Source organism: Tamandua tetradactyla, chromosome 21 (assembly GCF_023851605.1).
Source record: "Tamandua tetradactyla isolate mTamTet1 chromosome 21, mTamTet1.pri, whole genome shotgun sequence".
NCBI classification, from domain to species: Eukaryota; Metazoa; Chordata; class Mammalia; order Pilosa; family Myrmecophagidae; genus Tamandua; species Tamandua tetradactyla.
The window spans coordinates 37,936,915-37,963,277 of record NC_135347.1 but is presented as its reverse complement, the minus strand read 5'-3'; the positions used below and the strand labels follow the sequence as shown (position 1 = coordinate 37,963,277).

General features: G+C 39.2%; 1 long non-coding RNA gene across 4 annotated transcripts in view; it reads right to left on the bottom strand.

Moving 5' to 3' along the window:
* The window catches only part of LOC143665582 (uncharacterized), a 74,087-nt gene that overhangs the window by 13,632 nt on the left and 34,092 nt on the right, over positions 1-26,363 (bottom strand). For 2 of the 4 annotated variants that reach the window (XR_013167093.1, XR_013167091.1), the window contains 3 exons: positions 14,559-14,704; positions 12,043-12,185; positions 4,700-11,862 (listed from right to left, as the gene is read on the bottom strand). This is a non-coding gene — a long non-coding RNA (uncharacterized LOC143665582). Of the gene's footprint in view, positions 1-4,699; positions 11,863-12,042; positions 12,186-14,558; positions 14,705-18,144; positions 18,276-26,363 lie in introns of those variants that run through there. The other 2 variants (XR_013167092.1, XR_013167094.1) reach the window with 2 other exon arrangements.

Here is a 26,363-nt window from a genome sequence, read left to right as displayed (position 1 = left end):
CCAGAGGGAAGCGGCGCTGGGCTCCAGGCCGTGCCTTGCCGTCTGGCTCCACTGGAGGAGCGCCCCCATGCACCAGGGACCCTGCACCGCCCAGGCTGGCTCTGCACAAGGCCTGGGGGGACTGGGGTGCAGAGCATGGGGCGGGGAGCAGGGAGAGGGGGGCCATAGGTGCGGACAACTTTCACAATATTTTTCCTGCCTTCATACTCCCAACCGCAGTCCCTGGTTCAGCTGCTACCACCAGCTTATTCCTGCTTCCTCCTGGTTTTTCCTAAAGGTTTTAACATAGTCCTCTTCCTGCCTGACACTGGGTGAGGAAACGCTATTCTTTGCTCATCTTTGACCAGAAATCCAACCATTTCTTCAGTGGGTGACAAAAAAAAAAAAAAAAAAAAAAACATAAAACAAACCAAGAAAACCTCAGTAATTGCTTTAGCAGAGTGGAAACCTTCCTCTCAGTGTAAATGGCTATCAAAATCAAGTATCCACCAAATATATTTAAGTTTCCATGCCATCCAAATATCTGATGACTCCAAAAATATATATGCTTTCAGTCATTGACAGTCTAGGAATTAGTTAACTGTTACTAAAGAAAGAAGTTGACAAAGTATTAGGGGAACTAAGACTAGTTACTGAAAAAAAAAAATCACCATTATTTGAAGTTTGCCAAAAAAAAAAAGATTTTTATGGGCATATTTTAGCCTGCCATGCTGTAATCAAGCATTTTTATGGCCATTTATATTAATTAGGTAGTAAAGAAGGAAGCTTCAGTTAAAAAACACAAGTTAAGTCCAGAAGCCTTGGGAGTCAATGACAAGGCAAAAGAGGAACCAGCATCTCCTGACCCTGCCAGGCAAACTGGATTCATCCTGCTTCAAATTTCCATTTGCTTTTTCTTTGGTCAATGTGGGAACACCCTGACCAGTCTCAAAACGTAGGCCTTGACGGCCCATCATGTGAAAAGCTATTAACATATCCACAGTTGGCCCTGAAATATGCTTTCAAGAATTTAGAAGATTTGCCAACCCCCATTTGAATTTTTCTTCAGAGAAGTGCACTTTTATTAACACCCTCTTCCCTCCCTACTGTGGATAAAAATGGCCTCAATATTCTCATGGGGAAAAAAAAAGAGCATTCTCAAGAGGCTCTGTAGATAGAGAAATAGGGTTTCTGGCCAAGAATAAAAATGGGAAAGTCTGAAATGTTTAGAGCTTCTGATTAAACCTTCAGTGGTGTATTTCTTTTAGACAAAGCATTTGTCATAAGTAGCCTGTCTGCCTGAGTATGATTTATGCAGCGGGACTGAAATTGGCTGAATAATTTATGCTATTTATTGTTCTGGAAAGTTTCTTTTCTTAATAAATAAATAAATAATGCCGCGTGAAGAGAAGGGGGAAACGGTGGCAGGTGTCAGTAGTATAAGGAGGGAAAGTTATATTTCGAGGCTGAAAGTTAAAATGTTTAAGAGGAAGGGTCAGCTAGAAGGGCAGGGCTGTAATAGGTGAGGATTGTCAGCATTTTCAATGAAACCAATTGGCTAAGAGAAGCTGTCAAATAGGTGTGAAATGAGGTAAAATTACAAGCGATACACTTTCTTTTAAGGTACTTTGCTTTGTTCCTTACAGTGCCTTGCAGCAAAAAATGTAATTTAAATACTGAAAATGGAATGCAGCTATATTGATTTAAATTTGCTAAGAAAGTCTTGGAATCTATTTCCTGTTTCCTGCATAAGTACATAGCGTGTATGCGTCTCTGTATGTGCTCGGTGGGCGAGCACCGTCAGCTTTCTGCTATTTATGAGCAAGTCACAGTTTATTAGAACCTACCACAATGTGTATTAGCATAAAGCACATAACTTGAATTGTCAGTTTATAAAATTTTCAGAATGTATGATTATAGTTCTGTTCTCACTGTAAATTTTTACATAGCTCAGATGATTTATCCTACCTGCTGAAACTCTGGGCTCATAGTAGACTTTTTTTTTTCTCTTTTGTTTTGTTGGGTTTGTTTTTTTTTTTTGTTACCACTTTATCACATCAATTTTATTCCCGGAACCCATGCCCAAGATGGAGTTACAGACAAAAGGATGGCTAGATGAGTGTGCAGAGATACATGTGGTTCAATTCAGTTGAAACTGTTTCATAGCTAACTCACTGCAAGCCATGACTAAAAATATTTGAAATGTTTACCGGCTACATAATATATATGTTTGACATATTAAAGGAGACTTCTATGAGCTGCTCAGTAACCATTCCAGAAAAACGCCTTAAAAGAACTCAAGCAAAATCACAGCCCCTCATCTGCGGTGCTGTTTCTAATTTGAAGGCAAATTCATCTCTGACATACAGCAGATTCTATGCAGGTGGAAGCAAGCCCCTCTCTGCTCCTCTCTCTGCCAGTCAAATTATGTCATCAGTGAAGGATCACTGGTTTTTAATGATACGGTGGCCTCCATACTGAGAAGCAGCCCTAGCAGAGCAGTCTGCACAGCCAATAAAATGGCTGTCACCAAATTACAATTGACACTTAACATCACTAAATCTGCAGTGTAATTCCTTGTGACAGTTGTGTAGGTATATTAGAAGAAAATAATTTACTTCAAACCCAGCATGTTAGACACATTTTCCTGAGCGTAATTCATGTCACATTTACAGTAGCCAAAGCATGCAGTCTCGAGGCAGCCTTAATCTGGGAAGAGATCATAGATACTAACATGTTCATTGAAGTATGATTATTTATGCATGCAATAAACAAAGCTAGAGCAGTTGCTCATTGTAGGTTTTAATTGTTATTGGGGTTTTTAATTGTTATTGGGTTTTAAATGAATATTAGCCTCTTTTGCTGTAGGGACTGAGAAAAACTATGAAAAGCAAAGTCACATTTTATATGGGAAATAGGCTTCAGCTAAAAAGTCTTATTTGGGCAGTGGGGTAGGGGGTTAGATGGACATTCATGGGGTCTTCACCCCTAGCCCAGCTCCGTACTGTGTTTTCACTTGGAATTCTTTGCCCACAGCCACATGGAAAACAAAAATACACATGCACATATCCCAATGCAAGCAAGCTACAATGCCAGCAACAGTATTTCTCTTTCCTCGGAGTAATAATATTGTGGAACAAAGGTTTGGGAGGCAGACACAGTTTCTTCTGGAAGACTATTTTGATACTTTCATCCAGAGCAGATCTGCAGAAAGACCCTTCCCTGGCCTCATAAGCATATATAAATATGTGACAGAGTTAAAGGTCTCCACTCTTAGAATGAAGTAGTTTGAATGTCTGGCAAAATGGGACTGCAAAAAATTCATTCCGACTTTGTCTCTAGGCAATTCACCTTTGGCCCAGTGATGATATGAGTCTTTCTGCTGATGGGGGAGATATAATAAGTCAGGTCAGGCAGTCTTTAGAAGGCAGGGGCCTATTTGTTAGCAGAACGAGGCAGGTGTACTATTCCATGGGAGATGAGCTCATCCCGGCATGATAATTACCTCCCGGGAAGCCCTCGAGGTTACACATCAAATGCAGGAGCCGCAGACCCAGTCCTGGAAATGGGCATGCCTGTGTCATTAAGTAGTCTGAATTTAGAAACTCCAAATTTAAAAACACAAATCAGGGAGTGATAATTTCCCTGTCCTTTCATTAAGACATTAAAACGTCTCCAGCAAGTGCGAGCTCACTGCGGGTTGGTAGGCGAGATGACGGCTCAGCTGGCAGGCAAAGGAATGAGCCCCTGTCCCCCATTTTCTAGCTGATTTTCTTATCAAAGTGGGAAACTGCAAACAAGAAGTAAGAGAACCCACCTTCTGCTCACTGTGCCGTTTGCCTCATCCTATGTTGTGGAAAATCATTTTAAAAGAATTGTGTATTTTCCAAAGCAGAAACACAGTTTCCACAACCTCACAAAAGAGCTAAAGGGAAAAAATGATGGTTGGGGTTCTTGGGGATCTGGACATAAAGTTTAAGAGCACGGATTGTTCTTCCTACATCCATCAGGACCGTAGGGATGGCGGTTCTGACTGGGTCTCAAGCTACCGGATGCTGCAGCCGTGCTGAGCAGAGCCAGGCCGCTGCTTCCAGCCGTGGCTCTTGCATTTTCTCAGTCAGTGAACATGACCTGAGACATTCCTCAGTGTCCCCGGTCCCTTGAGCGCAAGGCTGACGGCACGAGACTGGACTGCGGTGGCCACCTGCATGACTCCAGCTGCCGGGGGTTGCCAGGGGGGCTGCAGGTTGTGACACTGCACAAGAGAAGTCACAAAAATAGAACGGGGCAGGGAGCAATCATGCAGTTGGGAGTCAGGAAGTTTCACCGACTCTCCACTTAGAGGTGTATCAAGCGAGGGTGTTTTTAATGGATTCCTAGTAGAGATGTGAACTTAACTGAGCTTTATCAGAAATGAAAGTTTTAGGCAGGCATTCTTACGAATGCAAAATGACAGAGTATTTCACTCACAAATATCAGAACTTTATTTTTTTTTTTTTTTTTATTTTTTTTTTTTTTAAAGGAAAGACAGAGAGAAGGAAGGAAGGATAGAAGGAAGGAAGGAAGGAAGAAAGGGAAACATTTTTAAACATTTTCTTGTTTTATTGTATTCTGTTTCTCCGTTTTTGTTACATGGGCTGGGGCCGGGAATCGAACCGAGGTCCTCCGGCATAGCAGGCAAGCACTTTGCCCGCTGAGCCACCGCGGCCCGCCCTCAGAACTTTATTTTAACACGAATATTCATAGAACGGTTCTGAGAAAGATCAAGAGAGATTTTTTTTATCATGAATGAAGTATTTGAGTTTTGCCTTTTGGGTCCTTCCATGGGGAGATCTACCAATTTCATACTCTGAAACACTATTAAACTCATTATTCAATGCGGCTGGAAGAAAGCTTGTTGCCACATCAGGTTGTTTAAGGTCTTATCAGTGGCAAAAGTGAACAGCATAATAACCTCTAAACTAGTATCTCCCCTAGAGAAGGTTCTAGAACCACCTGCAATGATGGATGTCTTCGAAAAACACCCACTCCTAGGACCTATGCCTATTTAGGATCCCCAGCTCAGGATTACCTAGAGCCCCAAACCCTGAGTCAGCCCATTCCCCTGCCTTCAGCAACCCCACACCAGCTCCACCACCCCCTAGCCATACCCAGGGCAAGAAAAGAAATAAAGTGAATCCAACAACTCCTTCTGTGGAAGAAGCCATCTCCAGAAATTGCACAAAAAGTATTCACTCACTGATGATGTCAGAAGGCAGTGTGAAAGCCTGGGCCGACTTATCAGAAAGTAACTTAATCTCTATTTTGTAAACATACAATCGTGTTATTATTGTATGGACTTAACATAGAAAAATGTCTTCACACATAAGGAGTAGGTTAACTAAGGGCAGGTGACATGCAATCTTGTAGTATTCTGATAAATCCAGACAAGGTTATAAAATACCCATTACCAAAACAAGTCTGATTTGTCATAGAACATATGGCCTGTTGCCTCTTTATTAGGAACAGTTCATTGGAAGGAACGTTTTCTAAACTACCCAAATTAGAATAATTCCATTAAGGAAAGCTCTAAAGATTTCTTTTGGAAATAGTCGCTGCTTTAAAGAATGTCTTTTACTCACCATAGGGGAGAGAGTTGAATGTACACACATACACACTCACACACACATGCCACAATCATGCACACATGTGTACTCTCAGCTATTTTATGATTTGCACGTTTCACTCCCCCCCTACACATACACACACACATACACATCCTTAGAAAATATGGTTCCATCCCCTGGACTTGTTAAGATACTCTGCTACACTAACACTGGGTCTCAATTTTTAAAATGAGCACGTCTTTCTGAAATTGCAAGTTGAATATCAAACAAAAGCCATTTCAACATTTTCAAGGCCAGAGCAATATCATGGATAAGTCTGAAAAGGATGAAAGTCAAATCATGAACTGTGTATGGCTTTGATAACCAAATAATTTCAGTGATTAAGACAGAGGAGTGTGCTCTGGAATCACATTCACACGATAAGGAACCGAACTTATTTGGGGGATTCTTTACCATTGACATAAGACATCAGAAAAAGAAAAGAGAAAAATGCTTAATTATAGAAACAGATCTTGATTAGCTCCTATGTGCTTAAGAATAAATTTTTAAAGAAGAATACAGGGAAATTACAATTCCACATGAAACTGCTATTCTATATTTTGTGAGGTTTCAATTTTATAGTAGACTAAATCCTAATTTATAAACACTGATAGAAACATCAGACATCAATTGATTTTTAATACATCATGTTTCTATTCCAAGAGGAAGATTCGAGAGCATTATTTTCTCTACATGTCTGGATATTTTAACTTTATAAAATGATCATATAAAAAATGGACATATTAATCCCCTTTGAATCCAAAGCACTATCATTTAAAAAGGCAACATTTCTTTCTTATCCACATTCTCTGTATCACACATATACATTATTACCATTTTCATTCAAACAAATCATATAATGAAGAGCTCTATATCTGCAGCATTGTTACATTTAATTTTACTGAAAGATAAATTATAGAACTTCAATATTTGAAATCCATTTGGTTTCATTTTCTAAAAGAGAGCAATGAACACATTTTAAAAGAACATTTGTTCTTGATACAGCATACTGATACACTTCTTAAAGAGTTAAAAATACTCAAACAATTCAATTTGCCTAAGTCACTCAAGTTAGAAGGGTCTAGATTTTGCAAGAGGTTAATTTTATAAGATGATAATAAACATTTTTTAAAAGTGTACATTAATCCTTACATATGTTATCATCCTTATATATAAGTCTTTTAGATATAAGTTCTAATTATCTACTGCATATAACAAATTATTCCAAAACACTGTAGATAACAACAAAACCATTTTATTACTTTTTCATAATTTTGTAGTCGGAAATTAGGACAGGGCTCAAGTTGGACAATTCTGCTTCATATGGTCTCACCAGAATCACTCAGAGCCGAGCTCAATTCTCCACCAGATGCCTGGAGCTGGGATGGGATGGCTGGAAACTGGCCCACTTGGGTCTGTCCCCCTGCTGCCGGTCCCCACGGCCAGCTCAGGCATCCTCACAGCAGGACATCTCAAGGTGGTCATTTTTCTTACAAGTGGATCAGGACTCAAAGAGTGAGTGTTCCACAAGACCAGACATATCTCTTAGGGCCTAGACCTGGAAATGGGCACAGCAGCACCTCTTTCACGTCCCATTGATCAAAGCAATCACAGATTCAAGACTAGAAGGCTCAGACCTACCTCCTGATAGGAAGAAAGTCAAAGCTTTTGTGGCCACCTTCAACCCGCTATAACAAAATATTTCTATATGGAATTGTGTTGTTAATAAATTTTCCTACAAAGACTAAACATCCCATCCCACTTCCTTATTGGGAACCACCAAATACTAAGATTCTCAGGGCAAATTTCAATATTCCCAGAAAAAATACAGAATAACCGACAAATGAACTCATAGAAAAGCATAAATACAGGAACACACAGTGTGAATCTTGGAGTTTATGGCCTGTCATGTCAAATTTAAGAGTAAGACAAACATAAAAAGGAGAGACTGGATTCAGGGAGTTTTGTTGCTGTCTTTTTGTTTATTTTTTGTTTGAATTGGATTAAGAAGAAATGGTTTGGCAACATAGAAAAGCAAATTAACACTTTTAAGCCCTAAGAGTATAAATGCCTTTATGTGCTTCACCAAAATCTCAATTTGATCTTTGGAAATGATTTTATAGCATAATTGATATGACTGACAAGACTGATTCCACAAACCATACCCAGCATTTCCACACTCACCCAGTCCCCCAAATCAATGAAAATCAGAAATGTCCTTATTAATAGAGTTCTAAATAAAAAAAACTCTACTTTCCCTCTCACTATAGAACAGACATGGACCAGTCAAGATGGTTGTGGAATAATGTCTATAAATTAAGTCAGAAAAGAAAAATAATTCCAATGTATATAAAAACTTTTTCTCATCCCACCACACCCTTTCACTTGCTATTCCCTTATTTAAGATGCTATTTCCTTTCCCATTTTACACTCAGTGTAGAAGGCATGCAGCTTTTTGGGGTTAAGGTTGAGAGTGTAAAAGCTACAAGAAACAATCACTCTCACTTTAAAAATGAGAAAATTCTGGGTAACGCACAGCCCGCCAGAGACCTGATGTGGCAAAACAAGTGAACTTCTTTTCGAAGGGGGACCAGGCCCTTTGAGGAGAAACAGAGGAAATGAACTGTTTCCCCTTTGGCAGATCATGGCAGGAAGATGTGGCCACCATGAAACTGAGTCACAAAAAAACACAGCTAAAATTTTAGCAAATCTTTAAAGGCCTAGTATAACCTAACATACCTCTCTTGCAAGCTTTTTTCTCTACCAGATGCTCACAAGAAAGATTGGGAGCAAGGCAGGAGACCAGAAGGAGGATATCTTTGGTATAGTAGAAGCACAAAACCCCATCCACTTTGCAACCCAAGCAAAACCCACTGTCTGCTTCTAGCAGAGGTGCAGGCAACGCTCCTATCCCAGGTCCTAGGCATACAGTGCACTAAGTACAAGTACCTTAACATACGTTACCTCATATTATTCTCACAAGATCCATACACACACACACACACATTGGGCAGGTTCCATTAATCCACCTTGGGGAAGAGGTTTATTCAAAGTCATACAAGTCACAAAGTCAGGGTCACCTATAGCTCTTGCCAGTACCCTCTCACTGCATTAGAAAGAAAGGAATGTAAACAATGAGAGTCTTGCTTTGTTCAATTTTTAATGCAATGGAATTAGTGTGCCTTGCTTTCTACTTGCCTATTTGTATGGTTTTGTTTCTACCTAACTCAAGTTAGCATTAGTCATCCTAATTAAACTATCCCATTCCAAACGGCCATAAGCAACCCTTCATGATTGTTCAGAGTCCATCTGGCCATTTACAGATCAGGAAATGTTCTTCAGATAATGGGCAGGTTTCCTCATGGATTATAGAAGACTTACTAACCATGGCATCTCCATCTGTACGTACAACCCTCCAAAGCATTAATAAGCCAGAAAACTTCCCCACCCCAAAGCTAGGAATGATCTTTCCCTAGTTTTGTAGCAACAAGCATTTTGCAAAGCCTGTTCCTGTACCCACAGTTTGCTCGTCAATTTGTTTTGGCTTGATGCCACGATTTCCTATTAGTTCTGCAATGCTGCTTAGTGCTACTGTTCAATATATCTTGACATTCCTTCTAGTTATTTTGCTTTCAGTACAAGCCAAACTCACAGGATTGCCGTGGGGATTAAATGAAATAATAGACCCGACGGTGCTCCATTTCCGTAAAAGTGTAACACTGGCTATCTCAGAAAGGAAGGCCACAAAGATGATTACCAAAGAGCTCATGATCCAGTGGCAGAAATGCACATGTACACAAACAGACACAAATCGCAGCAGACTCTAACTAGTACATCAGAGTGAAACAGTAAACAGAGGAGGGAAATATCCATTCCCATAAAAGAAAGAGAATTGAAAGACACAATAGCTAAGATTGGCATTCCTGGCCAGGAGAGGCAAGAAGTTACCAAAGAAAAATGCACAGGTTGGTAAACAGAACAGAGAGAAACGGAGACGTTTCATGGAAGACTAAACCCGGGAAAACCGATTGAACCATATCATAAGTATTTGCAATGCCCAGCTGAGGTGGTGGCCATTATTTGAATAAGCAATGGAGCACCAACAACAAATTTTGCTTGGGGGTGAAGATAATAGTCACAATTAGCCCACCCCCTGGGGGACTCTGAAGAGCAGGTTCAGTTGGTCATTACTGCTGAGGAAGTAAAGGAGGAAGGCTCAGAATTCCAAAATCCTCCATCCTGAATCCTGAGTCCCACGGCCACCTGATGTTGATCAGGATTCAAGCATGGAAGCCTTTCCAAATCAACATCCATCTCATTGGAATTTGGTCTCAAATCCCAATCTGGCTTCCCATCCTGATAAAACAGGTCTGAATCATAGATAAACAGAGAGGATTCTTTTTTGTCCCTTCATTAAAGGCCTACAGTGAGACACGGCTGTGGGCCACTTAGCCAGATCTCTAACCTCTGGGGGTTAGCCTTCTGACCAAAAGAAGAGGCATGAAAAGAGAAACTGCTTTTCCCAACAGCCTACCTCAACTGAAAATCCATTCAATGTGTCCTGTGCTCATCAGGCCTCCTAAAGGTAAAGACATGTCCTGGAAGGTTGTGGCCTCACTCATCACACCAGCCAGAGGGAAGAGAGGGGAGGAACAGTAGCACACAAAATATGGGGGGCTCTGGAGCCATCTCCCTAGTGCACAATCCCCATTCCTTTTTTTACTCCCGAACTACTTCTTAAGTATTATTTAATCTCTTGAAAACCCTTAGGAAGGTTTAAATAATTTTTTGTATGTTATCTAATAAAAACTGATGTATTTTTATTTTAGATTTTTAATTTATTAAATAGTAAGTATATAATTCATTTTAATAGATTATTTAAAGATTTATGTAGTTTTCTTTTTACTTTTTTCACAACTGACAACAGATTTGTGTGAATAACTTCGATTTGTATAATATAAAATATGACCTTTTTGACTAATACAATTTTAATGTAATGTGTTTTGCTTAAGTATATTAAGATATAAATAGAAACTAAATTACATTGGGTAGTCTATCATGATGAAAAGTCAACTGGACAGCTATATTTTCTCTTTTAACATTAGTTTTTAAGTGTTTTGATTCTTGTGCAAAAGTTTGACCAGATGAATGAAACTCGTGCAATTGTTAAAGGGTATCTTGAGGAACACTTGCAGAATTGTTATTTCTATATTCCTCCTCCAATTAAACTTGTTGCATTTCAGTATCATTGTTGCTTATATTTATTGTCTTTAAACAATAGTTCATTATGAGCATAGATTAAATAATATGTGACTAAGAAAAATTTTTTAACTGGACAATGCTTAACCTCAACAGCAGTTAGCAAAATTGAGCTGAGACAAATCACTTGAGTAACTGAGGCATGCTCTGGGCTTGCCTCTCCTAAGCTGCACATGCTCACTTAATTTAGGTCAATAAAAGAGGCCATTACGACCTAAAACCATGGTTCTCAAAGTGGGTTCCCTGGACAAGTAGTATCAGCATCCCCCAGAAACTTGTTAGAAATACAAATTCTTAGGCCCCAGGGGTGCAAGGGTAGCTCAGTGGTAGAATTCTCACCTGCTATGCAGGAGACCCAGGTTTGATTCCCCGGTCCATGTACTTCCCAAAAAATAAGCAAACAAGCAAAACAAACAAACAAAAATTCAACAAATGGTGTTGCAATAACGGGATACTCATGTAGAAAAATAATGAAATGTGACCCCCAGCATACAGCATACCAAAAAAAATTCTTAGGCCCCACCACAGACTTGACTGAATTGCGGACTCTGGGCTTGGGGCCCATCCACCGGTGTCCTCACATGCCTTCAGGGGATTTTGATGCACTGCATTTCAAGAACACACACACCTTCCCAAAGCATCCTTTGGGGAAATCTGCCTTGAAGGAATCAGAAAGAAGACAAACCTCTGAAGGAGCTCTAAGTGATTCCTCAGGCAGGGGGGCCACCCGCAGAAGCCCAGGCAAAAGAAACCTTCAGATCCAGTTTGCACTGCTGACACGGCAGAAGCACTCTGGAGGTGGAAGCGCTTTCTTTCAAAAGGAAAAGAACAGAAAGAAAACTTTGGTGAGGTCTCACCTTTGTGGCTCCCTTTGAAAGAGGACACCGGCTTCGGAGTCGGATGGGCCTGAATTCACATGCTGGCCCTTCTCCTCTCTGAACAACTCTTCATCTGCGAAATGGACGTAATCGACCTGTCCCTGTGGGATTGTTGTGGGGTTTTATGAGATCCCACATGTAAAGGTGAACCTAGCACAGGAGTATTTATTGATTTAAATAGTAGGTGGTTGGATGATTAACCAAGAAATTATTTTAGTCTTATTCGCCTTTTATTTCCACCCCACCCCATCCCACCCCACACTCCACACACAAATACAAACCATTTGTAGCTAGGAGTTGAGTTTTGCATTATCTTGACTCAAGGATGGTTTGCAACAGAGCAGAAAGCAGAAGCTGTAGAGACAATTGCACTTCATGTCTTTTATAAAAGCTGGAACTCATTAAGGGGTTTATGCCAGGCATCCTAGAAAAAGGAGGAGAGATAGAGGAGTGGGAGATTTAGGAGAAGGGAAGGGGGAAATAGTGGGAGGAGGTCAGAGCCTGAGGACTTCCCGTGGGCCATGGGATCCTCAAGGCCCAGGATGAATGGGGAGGGAGGGCTCAGTGCAGCATATGGGACAGAGCCACAGACACAGGGCTCTGGGACAGGAAACTTTACTGGATTTGCCAGCAAAGCAGCTAAGTCTCCTGACCAGAAAGACCCATGCAAACTAAGAAAATCGGTAATGGCGAAGGATTGGCCATGCTTTCAGGTCTGGGACCTTTACCCATCCCAGTATGAATGTGTAGGCCGAATCCCAGGATGAAGAAACAGCCCTAAGTTTGGAACTGAATTTCCTTCCAGGCCCTCAAGATGGCTTCTAGATGGATCTTAGTTGGCTCAAAGCAATAAAGAAATGTGATATTTCGTGCACATCTGAGTCTGTAGACTGGCAATCATACCCTCTTCTATGTTTCTTAATAATAGTAATTTTACCTTCCGATTTCACTAACTTATTTAGTTCAGAGAAGCAAAGGCCTTCTCGTGCCCAGGGCATGGGAGGGTGCCAGTGTTCCCCTTTCAGTTTTAGGAAGAAGACAAGAATGACAGTGTACACCTCAACTGAGAACCTACCAATAATTCATTTAGCAAATGTAATGACTTTTAAAATGCCAGTTGAGTCTACATTTGTAAAATAATTACATGGAGCTTAAAGGCCTTCTTACCATTAAAATTATTTCTCTTTTCTTACGAAATTCTTTGCATGCAGAAATGAAGCTAGCTCACTGAACTAGTTTCTTTTGTGAATATAAAAATATGACTGCAAAGACCAACCAGAAATTAGCAGGTCCTGGTGTGTTATGATACATCAGGCAGTATCACAAACATGCTAAACTGAACCACCATTAGAAGTCATCATAACTTCTCTGGGCACTTGTAAGATAAATTGCAACATCCATATTACTGTGCAATAGAGCAAGTAGAAACATCCCAACATAAAAAGGGGGTAAGATCTGACCTTCCTGCTCAATCAGATCACACTAATGACGTGATGGCCAAAGACCTTCTAAAAGTGACAAACTCCAGAAAAATGACCATTCAAATTTATTGACCATTTTAAGTCATTTCCTCAGGAACCACCAGGCGGCTTCAAATCTAAAATTACAATCCAAGAAAGTGCAGTTCGGTATCTAGCAAAATATAATTAAGTAAACTAGCCAATCCAATAGAATGTTCTATCTATTATTGCCCCTGCAATTTGAGATGTGTTATCTCTGTCAGAACACTGCATTTACAGTCACGTAGAAATTCTTGGCAGTGACAAAAAAAATGGCTATAATGAGATCATCCCTTCATTTCTTAATCTCTACTGCAAAGCAGAATGTCTCCATATGTAGGAGGAATAATCCCTACCATCCTATAAGAGAGAAATTAATTCATTCTCCTACCCCATAAACCTGTGAAGGTTTTCCCTCTGAGGGTTTGACAGCACCACCTCCAATCCAACTGGGCTAGGCATAGAGCAGAGTTTGGTTACTATGATTAATATTTAATGTAACCTAGAGTTTTGCTAGCTATTATTCAGGGGTGGGATGAAAGAGAGTCAAGTATGAAAAAAGAAAAGGCTCAAAGGGGGCACCAGACATATGCTGAAGAATATGGTTTTCTGGAGGCAAAATGCCTGTGTTCAAATCCTGCTCCAAACTCCCTAGCTGTGCAACCTTGGACAAGTCTCTCAGCCCCTCCATGAGTTTCCTTATCAGTAAAATGACCTTAGTAACCAAGAAGGAAATTAATATCTATAAATGCTAGAACAATTGGCCCACAGTGAGTAATATAAAAAGATTGATAACTAAATAAAAGTATAAAACCAAGAAAGAGTGACCAATACATGATGGGTAGATCTCTTATATAAATATAACTATATTTATATTTATGTAAGAGATTTTCTAGGTGGAAAGGTGCGTTACGGTATATTCAAAACTTTATTTTATCTATATTCCACTGATATATTTAGTTGTAAGAAAATGAGATGAACCATCAGTAAATGTATTTACGTCAGGGTCCAAGAGTTTATGTAAGGTGAAAGCATTTTGTCCAAGAAATTTGGTGTAGGTGAGATTTCTCTATATAGGACTTAACTCTTAGGTGGTTTTTTGGTTGTTTGCTTGTTTATACTCTCAATATTTTCACATTCCAAGGTTGAACTAGCTTTAACGTGTTTTGTTGGAAAATTCTAGGCCAAGATTCCAAAGTAGAGAATTTTGGCTAATAATTTTCACAAATGACCAGCAAATGACCACTGAGGTGGCCCACCCTGTCCTTGAGTCACAAGAGGGTGTTGAATTTGTTTACCTCTTGTTCTTCTGTCTCCTGGTTGACATTTCAAAATATTCATCATCTGACTTCTGAGGTGCAGAAATGATGTGAGGGCATTTTCATTATCTATGCATTTGCTTCCCATTTTTGTAGAGTGGCCATTACTTTTCACTTTGAAATCCCTTAAAAAAGAACATGTGAGAATTAAAATATGCTAAGTAACTTGAAATGCTAAAAATATAACTTTGGCATTGGCTGTATAAGAATTTGAATATCCCTGCCCACACAGATATGGGCAATTTTATCTTTAATGACCAAGATAAAAGTAATTTTAAAAAAGTTTTGCAAAACCTAAAGACAGAAAATAAAGTACTCCCTTAAGTAAAATAAAATCTTTTGATCTAAGTTGTACAGAATCGTAAGCATTGAAGGGCGGCATAGAAGTGACCTAGTCCAACCTGCCATGGAATGAGGAATCCCTTGGACAACCTACCAAGTGGTGTTGGCTAAGGTGCTTTTGGATGACAGCTGGGCTACATTATGACTGATCATAAATCTTGTCAACAGTACTCAAACGTCACCTCAAGAAACTTTATTCAGTCCGCAAAGTGACCAGGTTCACACCTTAGATTGTTGTCAACCACAGCAGTGTTCAATCCTAGCATTAACCCAACATGAGGCAAAAACAGAATCCCTGACTCTGGAGAGAGTTGGTTATAGAAGATGCAACTCGGTCCTCCCGTGTCTACAGCAGAATCCTCAGAGCAGTCAGAGCAGCAGAACTGTGGACTTGTTTCTCTCTTTCCCTCACATCTGGTACAGATTTATAATGATGTTTTAAAAGAGAGAGAAAAAAAAGGAGAATCATTTGAATTAAGCATGTGGATTTGTGTCTTGACCTTGTTAAGTGAAAAGTAGGTGTTACCCCCATGAATTTCTGTGAAATTGGTAGTAAATGTGTTAAAGCCAAGGCCTCCCCTATAGACTACTAAGAAACCATGTGTGCAGGAGGGTAGATATGCCAAATGCTGGTCCATTCCCACATGGAATACATAGAAGACTACTCAGATGATTTATTATGGCTTCGGGCTTGGGCTTCCATTTCTACTTCAATATAGTATAAACCTAAGAAAGAGGTGAAAAATAAATGAGCATACAGCAACATAAGGAAGAGTTTAGTGATTGACTCTTCAGTGCCCAGATCCATTAGCTGTAGATTTCCAGGACCAGGCCTTCAAATGTATGAAGCATAAAGGAGATGAAAAATTATGAACAAATGCTTTTAAGGAGCATTTGTCATGAAGTTAAGGAAATTCTGTGATTTTTTTTATCCTAAAAGGATTATTTTATTCTATTCAAGCTTTAAGTAGTTAAATTAAAGTGCTGACTTTTTACCTAGAGTTTCTTGTCATCTTCCTCAGCTCAGAATTTTAATATTTCCTCCGTCCCCATTCTGGCTGGTCCAGCCCTTCATTTCCACATTGGATCGGGATTCAGTGTGATATAGAGAGTGCGCAGGATGTTTGGTCTTTGACCTCTATGTTTCCAGACAGTTTTATGCAGAAAAGCCTCATGATTATTGCCTTCGCTTTCTGCAGCCTCCTTTCTTTTTTTTTTTTTTCTTTTTTTTTTTTTTTCCCCCACCTTGAAGTATAAAGGTTCACAGCCAAAGCCTGGGTCTTATTACAGGTTTTAAGATGAAGTCTATACTGTGAAAAGGACTGTTTTTATTTCTTTGGAATTATTGGCTTTCAAGCCTTTGAATTTCCTGCAGATAATTACTGTTTTGGCCCATGGTTTCTCTGATATTTGATGCCTCTGAGTGGAATAAATTACCTATCTAACAAGGAGGGTTAATTGGTAGTTGTGAACCAAAGTGTGTGCCCCTTGATGACTCTTGTATTATTTTTTAAAGTCCCCTGCAAACTCCAGCCCTCTGAAATGCCTTATTGTCTTAAAACCATCTCTCACAATACAGCTGGAGGTTGACAACTGGATTCCTGACTTCTGGGAACTGAATGAACAAGGAAACATTTTGGTAGGTTCATATGTTATTGATGGGGCTACCTCTTTTTTTTGTGACATTTATACCTCTTCGAGGTGACCACATTTGTTTCTAATATTCTAAAAAAGAAAGATGTAAACCTAACGCTATCTATACCCAGATCCGATCTCATAAAACTTATCAGAATTCCAACTTCGAACCGAAGTTTCCATAAATTTAAGTCTATCAGCATTCAGCCTCCCTTAGATGTTTCAGGACTTAATCTTCGAGAAACTGGGCTTTTTGTGTTAGCATTCGTCTTATTAAATCCATGAAACTAAAAATGCTTCAACGAAGGAAAACATTAGCACCACCTTTCACAGTAAATTGTTTTATGTGAATGAAAGCTTTTTTAAGAGAGTAACTCTGGGCAAAATTACCCAAAAGTAGTTCAGTAAATGCTATGAAACATAACATCTGCATATCAAAAATGCATTCTGTATGCTGCAGGAAAATTGCAGCATTGAAGCAATTTTCTAATATTTACATATTTATAACAAGGGGCTGTCATGAGAAGGCTAAGCTCACCTGCAATGCTTTCATGTGACGTCAAATGAAAAATGTCTCATGCTTGGGTGTTCTAATAACCATGATATTATTTTAACAATTACACTATTTAATACCTTGGATTAGTTCCTCTGATAGTGCTATTAGCTGTCGCTATCCTCCATAATAGGTGACTTCATCTTTGTTATGACATGATCTTTCCTACTGTTTGTTGACCTTTCAATGCAAGGGGGAGGGGACCCTCCCAGTCCCCCAAACCTTTAAGCAGCTACTGTAAAGCTGCGGTTTAATTCTCAGCTGGAATGTTTAGAAACCCTCGGTGCTAAATACCTCCGTGGACTGCTTAAACACCAACAACAGCCTTATGGGGCCTTACCCGACCTTAAACACATCTTTTTTTGTTGAGAATATTGCATTCTGCCACAATTCTGTGGGCTAACCCTGGGCTCACATTAAATATACCAGCCTCATTGAAGCTTACTGAATTGAGTTGAGTTGTTCTTTGTTTTATTCTCTTGCTGCTTCACCCCCAACTGGGACTTGGGCAGCCTTTCTTCCAGTGGAGCGTGCTTTAAAGTAACCCAAAGAAGAGAAGGAGGGGTCGGGGGAGAGGAAAAACCAAAAGGTGCAGCTAAGGCCCATAATTAGTCTTGATCCTACAAGTCTAAAATATTTTAACGCCAGGTTTCTGATTGCACTAAGGCAAAGTGGATTTGGGAATGCAGGAAAGTAATTAGGTCTGTGCAGTGAAGTGTGGAGAGCATTTAAAAGTGAATGGGTGGTTACTACATTCTTGGCAGGCTGTTTTTTATCTTTTCATGCTCTGCTGTTGTTAGAGGTGATGGGTTTATTGCAGTTTTTGCACTCTGGAGGTGGCTGTGTTTTCTGTAACCTAGCCTTTTGCTCTCCATCTCAAAAATGAATCTTCACAGTGTGAGTAAAGATGAAGAAAATTTTTTTAAAATAAAAACAAGGCGCACTAACAAACACTACTCAGGGAAGCAGAATTTGGGAAGAAACCTCAGCTCTGCAACAGGTCAATAGAGATTCTGGGTTTAATTAATGACTCACCGAACACAGGGCCAACTGAAGACAATGGTCACCCGAAGAAGGAAAACAAAACATTTTATTCTCTAGCCATGTTCACAGAGCCATCCCAACTATCTGGGGAAAAGGCTGACATCATTATGCCATTTCGAGACCTGGTATAGAAGATACAAACCATAATTATCTGAGAAGTCAAAAAATGTATATTTTTGATTACTTCATTTATAGAATTGTAGCAATTTGCTAAAATCACATGTCCCCTCAGCCTAGACATTCATGTCTGCCAGTCAAGATAGCATCAAAGCTGGCTTGAAAGTCATAGAAATTGTATGTGTTTAAAACAGAAAGAGCAGGGCAAAAAGATTGCTGAGGTAAGAATCGGTGGGGTTTAAATGGACGCTTTACTTTTCACCAAAGTTTTTTTAGCTCATATTGAATAATAGAAAACTTAGGCATGTTTCTTTAGCAAGATAGTTGCACAAAGCAACTTTAATCTTTCTAAAAACACATAGTGAGAGCTACAGAATTCAAAAAGGCAGAATCAGCTCTAGCTATTGGGGCATCAAGTGAAATAAAACAATGGTTGGGTTTTTTTCTTTTAGTTTTTGTTGGTAGTGGCGGTATTTGGGAGTTTAGAGTTGTGCTTGTTTGGTTTTTGTTTGGATTTAGAATTGTTTTTAAAAAAAGCATCAAGAAGACTGGACTAGCTCATTTATGTCTTAAGTTCATTCAAATGAGCTTCTTTTTAACACTTTCTCAATGTTGTATTCAGTATCTTAATGAAATGCTTTTCTACCATTACATATCTGTTCTATGAGAATCATGTTTCTCTTAAGCACATATAGCTCTTAGTTTAGTTCGTTTATCTGCATTCTAGTGAGTAGGAAGGAGCATTTTGGAATATTATCACTTTAACCCTGGCTACACTCAAAGCAGGTCTCTCATTTCAATTTTTAATTCAATATTAGTACAGCAGTAAGATTGTCTCTCCACCTTATGGTTTAGGTCTTCCAGAAATAGAAATAAAATGTAAGATCACATGTCATTATAAATAAGATTTACACGTTCCTCATAGTGTGTTTATAGCAAAAGAAACTTGGAAACAACATAAATGTCTAGCAATGAGGAATTAGTTAAATAAATGATGACACAGCATACAATGAAATATTTTGCATTCATCAGGAACGATGTTGGAGAGGACTATTTAAAAACCAGAGTCTCACAATATACTAAGTTAAAAAACAGATTATAAGTCAATGTGCCCAGTATAATCCTATACATACAACCCTACACACATGTATATGCACATAGTTATATATACATATATATTATAAGTAGTGAATGATAAAATATATTTAAATATATATCAAGTGTAAAGAAAGAGAATGAGCCCATTAAAAAAGTGAAAAATACCAAAGGTTACTGCTGAGTGGTAGAATTCAGAGTGGCTTTATTTTTATTCTCTGCTTTTTCTCTATTTTTTTTTAAGTTAGTTAATAAACTTAGAACAGGACAAAGTAACTTGTGGGAAACGATTAACAAGTTATTTTTAAAAATAAATAGCTTAATAAAGCATGATATTTAATTCTGTGTGCACACTGTTTAAAATGCTCCTATATGTCCCTTCTTCTGAGTGCGAGAAATACAAGCTTCTCTCCTCACCCCTACCCCATATTTATTGTTGTACCCAAACATAAGCTTCATTCATCCAGAGTATTTTTGAGGACCCCTCTCCAGTAGCCTAAGGGATGGAAAAGGATTCCAGCTTTTCACGATTACTTTTTATTTCATATTTAGGAAGACCCAAGAGAGAAAATGTCTCCGTTGCCTTCCTGCCAGGACGCATCACCAGCCCACTGCCTCCACCTCATCCAGAGCTCTCACTTTCCAGGCCTGCACTATGGACTGGATTAGCCCCCTCTCTGACCCTCCCATAAAGCCAGGTCCACATGAGGGACTCAGCTCTTTGGGTTGAGAAAACATTCTTCTTTGGATGTCTGATGTGTTTCTCATTATGCAAATGCGCAATAAGCACTAGCATATCCAGGTCAGAGGCATAATGCGTATAAATAATTGCTGGGGGAAATATGTGGCTCAGTCAGCTAATCTAAAGCCAAAAGCTTAAGAAGTTTATGTCCAGCTCATTCGACTTGCTGGGAGCCTGTGGGCAAGTCACTTAAACTCTCTGTGTTTCATCTTAAAATAGAGATGATAGGAATGTTGACCCAGTCCCCAGGGAATAGCTAAAGATTGTGAAGCACTTCAAAGATTTTCGTATCAAAGTAATAGTGCTATTTTAGGGAAAAGGTCACAAAATAATCAAAGACCTCCTGCAACCTCAGAAATAACACTGATTTCACAAACCATGATCTGAAAGGCCTAATGAAATTCATGGAAGTCCAAATTTACAGACATACCCAAAGCATTCGCCATAGTTAATTTAGGGGCTTTATTATCTTCTTTGCAGAAGACTCATTTATTCTCCTTAAGCAGGACATATCAATCTGATGTTTGTGAGGAGTCTCTGGCTTCACGAGGTTTAGAAAAGAATCCTGCCTGGAGATGAGTTGCTAAGAAAATTCTTGAAAGCATCACTTGCTGCAAACCAAATTGTATTCAGCAGGTAGAAATTAGCACGTGGGCTAGTTACAGCCTTGGATCACAAAAACACACATGGAAGCCACAAGAGGCTGGAATATAGTGCCATTCTACAATTATGTGGCTTTTCTGCAATAGTCACCATAAGCTTCTGTGGCTTCCATTAGGAATACCGCAAAGAGTAATTGGTGGGATGTTTCTGATCTCAATCCGATCCCCCTCTGCCATTCCAGCGCCACACAACACCCTCCTACAATCTCTGATTTGAAACCAGACAATGCCTCAGTTGTAGTGTGTCACGGCATTTTCTAGACGGTTTACCAAATTTTCAAAGAGGTCAAAGAAATAGGGCTGGTGGTGCCTTGATATCTGCCATAATTTGGACCCTTAGAATTTAGTCACCACCTTTTGGTCTGGTCTATGCCCATATAAATGTAATAAGTAGAGGAAATTCTGAAGAAGCCAACGCAGGAACTTTATGTCTCCTGGAATTTCTAACTTTACATGAAACAATTCAAAGCAAAACAAAAGAACTGCCACTCACCATATATATTCTATGCTGTACCATTTAGTTCTCATGTCTACCTCATATAGTGGTTCAAAGAATGACTTTGGAATCAGAGAAACCTGGGATTCAAATCCAGGTCTACTTCTTAGCTAAGTGGCCCAGAACAAGTATCTTAATACCTCCTTACTCCAATCTCCTCATTCTAAAATGGGGATAATAATGCTACTGCCTAATGTTTTGAGGGGTTTGAGATGACGCATATCAATACTTAACAGAGCGCCTGGTACATATTACCAGTAACTATTGTTTTAATTATTGCTACATCAGTTATTGGTTTCCTTGTTTTGTAACAGAGGATACTGACACTCAGGGATTAAGTGGCTGGTGAGACAGGGCCTAAATACAGGAACTCTGACTCCAAAGTGTGCTGTTTCCACTCATCTTTATTGTCTCTCTCTTCGGGAAATGGAGCCAGAGTAGTTCAGAAGGACAGCTCCGAAATCTACTGAAATCCACATGCCAAGATCTCAAAACATGAGTCTGAGCATATATAAATATAATCTCTTTATCATAAACGACGTTATCATGACCTCCTTACAGCTAGTACTTTGTCTCAATCCCACAATGACAAGGCTTGCCAGGATGCACTCAGATGACTTCCTCTGTGCCAGGGGCGAAGAGACAGCAAAAGGGACCATTCCTTTTTTTTCCCTTTCTTTTTTATTTCTTTCTTTCAGTGGAAAATCCATGACCTCAGTGACCCTCAACCCAAAACCGTAGCCTAAGGCTTGGTATAGTCAGGGATTGAGGAGAATGGGGCAGGGAGGGGGCGCTGATGATATCAGAGAAAGACAAGCCAGGAGCAGAAACAAAGGGCAGGGAACAGAGTGAAAGAAGCTTAGAAAGGGGGAAGAAGGAGGGGGGCTGCAAGCAGACAACAAGGCACAGAGAGAGGACTTGGAGAAAGATTGAATAAATTGTTTGCTTGTGCTGTTTAGCAAAATCAGCTAAACTTGGCTTTCAGAAAGTTTCACACAAAATCATTTTCACTGATTATTTTTTGGCATGGGAAACTTTGTAAAATTTGGAAATTCACAAAATGACACAATTTGCTAAAAGTGCCATTCAACACAATTTGATGTAAACTACAGAAATGTTATTATAATTCATTAGGGAAACTTAAAAATGTGGTAGTGTCCTGAAAACTTGGGTAGGTGCCACAAGAATCACTGACAGCTAAAAACTAGCATAAGAACCAAAATTCTCAGTCTCTCTATTCAAGGCAAATGTCATGTGTCCTTTACGTGGTTAGCGTCACTTTAATACCCTACAGATAGCTTGGAACCATTTTCAGTCTTTCGCTTTCTTGTTTCCCAAGAGTCAAATCCTACAGCTCTTACACATGTGGGCAATTCTACATAAACTTCACAGAGCCCTTTAACCACCAAGAAAGTCACACTTTGCTGCTGTAACTGAGCTCTGAAGCTCTGAGTTTAGATTCTACTTTACCATGGTTAGAATTGGCCTGTGCCTTGATTTCTGTGTGCTGAATAGAGATAGAAGCAGCTAGCTTCCTGACAGAGTCCACTGCTCCCAGTATAATTTTGGGAGGCATCTGTTGTAATGAAAAAATTCTTCAATGAACAGCCGACAAACGAGAAGACTACTGCTTCCTTGAGGGAAAAGATTTTGTCTTGACCATCTAAGCAAAGAGCTTAGCAGATAGCAGGTGGTCTGGAAGTTACAGCAAAGAAGGAAGAGGAAAAAGAGGGAGGGAGGGAGGGAGCATGGAAGCGAGGAAGAAAGGACAATTTGGTTCAAGTTCTAATACACAGTAGAGTGAATTTGGACAAGCTATTAACTTCTCTATACTTGTTTTCTTGTACATAAATAAGAATATTCACATCTATCACCGTATTATTTAGAGCCAAGGCTTTATGGTTTATCAAAGGTTTTCACAGCATTATCTCATTTAATCTTCATATCATTGGTTATTTTATTATAATCGCTAATATCATTTTCTACGCCTTATAGACCAATGAAAAACAGTTGATCTTTCCTCAACACCCCCAACTCTTTCTCATAAGTCTCCCCAATACACTCATGTTTTATAGCCCTGTGTCCTCAATTTTCCCATTTCCAGATAGACCCCCCCCCCATACAACCTATTTTCTAGAATCCTCTCAGGCATCTTGTTGATGCAGGAAAAATAATCAATTTTATGTATCCATTCTTCAGTCACCTGCTTTATGCTTGCTAATCTGATAAATTCATAACCAAAGTGACTGGAATTATGTATGAGCTTTTGACATCATTCCCACCCCTTGAATTACAGGTGCCGGAAAACGTAAACTACATTTTCCAGGCTCTCTTGTAGTTGGAGTTCTAGGGACATTCTGGATTCTTCCAAAGAGATACATTCATGACAAATCTGAAACAAAAAGGTAGGAGAAGCTGTCTTCCTGCGGCAGTCACCCTGGACAAACAAACTCTGACCATCACGCAGGCTGGCTGTGGCTGGACTTTGTTTCACAACTCACCAGCTGCCTGCACAGGACGCAGCTACCGCAGAAGTCATCGCAGCAGTAGAGGAAAGACCAGAAATTGAATATCCTATGGTCACTCCCTGGCTTCCACTCCCCCATCCTCTCCCAATACTTTAATAAATTCATATTCCCCTGTATTAAATTCCTCTCTTCTTGAAATACCTAGAACAGTTTTTCTTTCCTGCAATAAACTTTGACTCATTCACTGTACACAGTTTACAGTCAACCATTCCATCCTCCTGGTCCCTTTTCATTGTGCTCATTCTTAATATACACGTTTATTATAATTCTTTATTTACATGTTTATTTATGCCTTCTGCTTTACTGTATTGCTTTGTTTGCACATCCTTCTCCCCACTTATCACCAAACCGTGAACTGTTAGAGTAAAAATACCGCATCTCAGTCATTTCCTATTCCTACTGCCAAAGCCAGGGCATAGTGTGTAGTAGGCGACCCAACAAATACTTTTGAACCTCTTTTGGATGATGTGCTTGCATGCTTCCTCTGCCTACACGAAGGACTGAACCGGTGTACAGATGCATGGGTTGTTTGTGCGGTACTATTTTTGCTCCAAGAAAAAAGAAAATCTACATCAACATTCTCATCCATAACTCTGTGTGGAGGCAAGATGGCCTGAAACACTGATGCCATTATCTACAGCCCTCAGTCATTAAAGCAACCCTTTTAAGTAAAAAGACAAACATCAGTCTGGGGTGGGGGTAATATTTGCAATTTACGATTCAGTCAAAGAACTAATCTCTCTAATATATGGAGAGACTCTACAATTCAAAAAGGGGGGAAAAAAGCCTATTAGAAAAATGAGTAATGGTTCACAGAAGAAGAAATACAAATGACTCATAAACATATGAAAAGATGCTCAAATCACTCCTACATAGAAAAATGCAAATTAAAACTACATCAAGATACCATATTTCACTATTGGATTGGTAAAAATCCAAAAATTTGACAACCCTTAGGTTGGCAAGATATAGAGAAACGGGAATAGTGATTCATTGCTAGTGGGAGTGTAAATAGGTACGATCATTCTGGAAGGCAATTTGGCAATATTTATTGAAATTACAAATGCATATACTCTTTGACTCAGCAGTTCCAACTAGGAGTTTATCCTACAGATATACTCACACACAAGCAAAATCATGAATGTGCAAGGTTATTTATTGCAGCATTTCTTGTAATAAAATTCCCTCAATAGCGGACTGTTTAAATAAATCATGGCATATCCAAATAATGGAAAACTGTACAGGATAATAAAAAAAAAAATTCAAATGGGAAAGTCCTATAGAAGTGATATGTAAAGATACGTGAAGATACATTAAATGGGGAAAAAGATACCAAAGTTATAGCAGTGTGTACAGTATACTACATTTGTTTAAAAAGGAGCAAAAGAATATGTGTTAGCATTTGCATGTATACTTTTTTTAATCTCTGGAAGTCTGCTCAAGAAATTAATAACAGAGTTTGTTTGTTTGGGTGGAGGGGTGGAAACCAGCAGGTGGTGGGCCAGGATGAGAAGGAAAATTTACTATGTTCATTTTTGCCCTTGTTAAAATTTTGAACCATGTGAATGTAGTACTTATTTAAAAATTAAATAAACATTCAAATACAACTGCTTCTAAGCAGTTACGAAACTGTCTAGTTTATATATTGCCCTATGCCTGGCATCTGAAGACACAACTGCCTAGCCTTACTAGGTGTCTGAAGGCCAGGAGAATACTCCAAAAAGTTTTGTACATAAAATTATTGCTCATTGAACATATTTTTTAAAAATTTATTGGAAATACACTGATGTCTCTCAAGGTCAGAATACAGAAAACATACCAGGAAGACTCTTGTCACATAGAAACTACTTTGATATTAATTTCATGTTTCTTTGGCTTAATAATCTGATTTTCCAAAATGCAAATACTGGAAACATTTCACACAGTATCTTGAAACTCAGAGTATATTACCTTAATCCCATAATCTCTTAAAGGCTAATCTTCTGAGGGATGGGCATTTTTGACTGATGGGAAAAAAAAGAGAGGAATATATTCAAGTGTCTAGGAAGGAAAGGACTGTGGGCAGGCAGAGAAGAGAGAGGTGAAGGCAAAGAAGGAAAAGTGAGAGGGTCCATCTCATATTTTGCCCAAGACCTTGCTGGGTGCAACCACATTGCTTCTAGAGAGAATCATGCCTCCTGCTGTCTTCAAAACACAGATCCTAGCTCGCAAATGCCTGAGAGTATTGAATCTTTGCTCTTTGTTCGCTTCACAAGGAGTTCGCTCCTATTTAGCCTTATGAGTTTCTAATATGTACTGTGTTTCATAATAAGATCTAGTACTTAGGGATTGTCCTGCATGTAGGCCTTTTTTTAATTCCACAGTAAAATGGATATCCATTGGATAGCTATCCATTTCCACAGTAAAATGGATAGCAATAAAGAGCAGAAAATTAAAGATTCAACATTGGGAAAAGTAGGTATTTTGAATTAGGTTTGTTATCACATAGAACACATGTGTCCATAAATAGCATTTCTGAACCAGCTGGTTCACTTCAAAGCCCAGTTTCAAAGTGTTCAATACTCCCATTA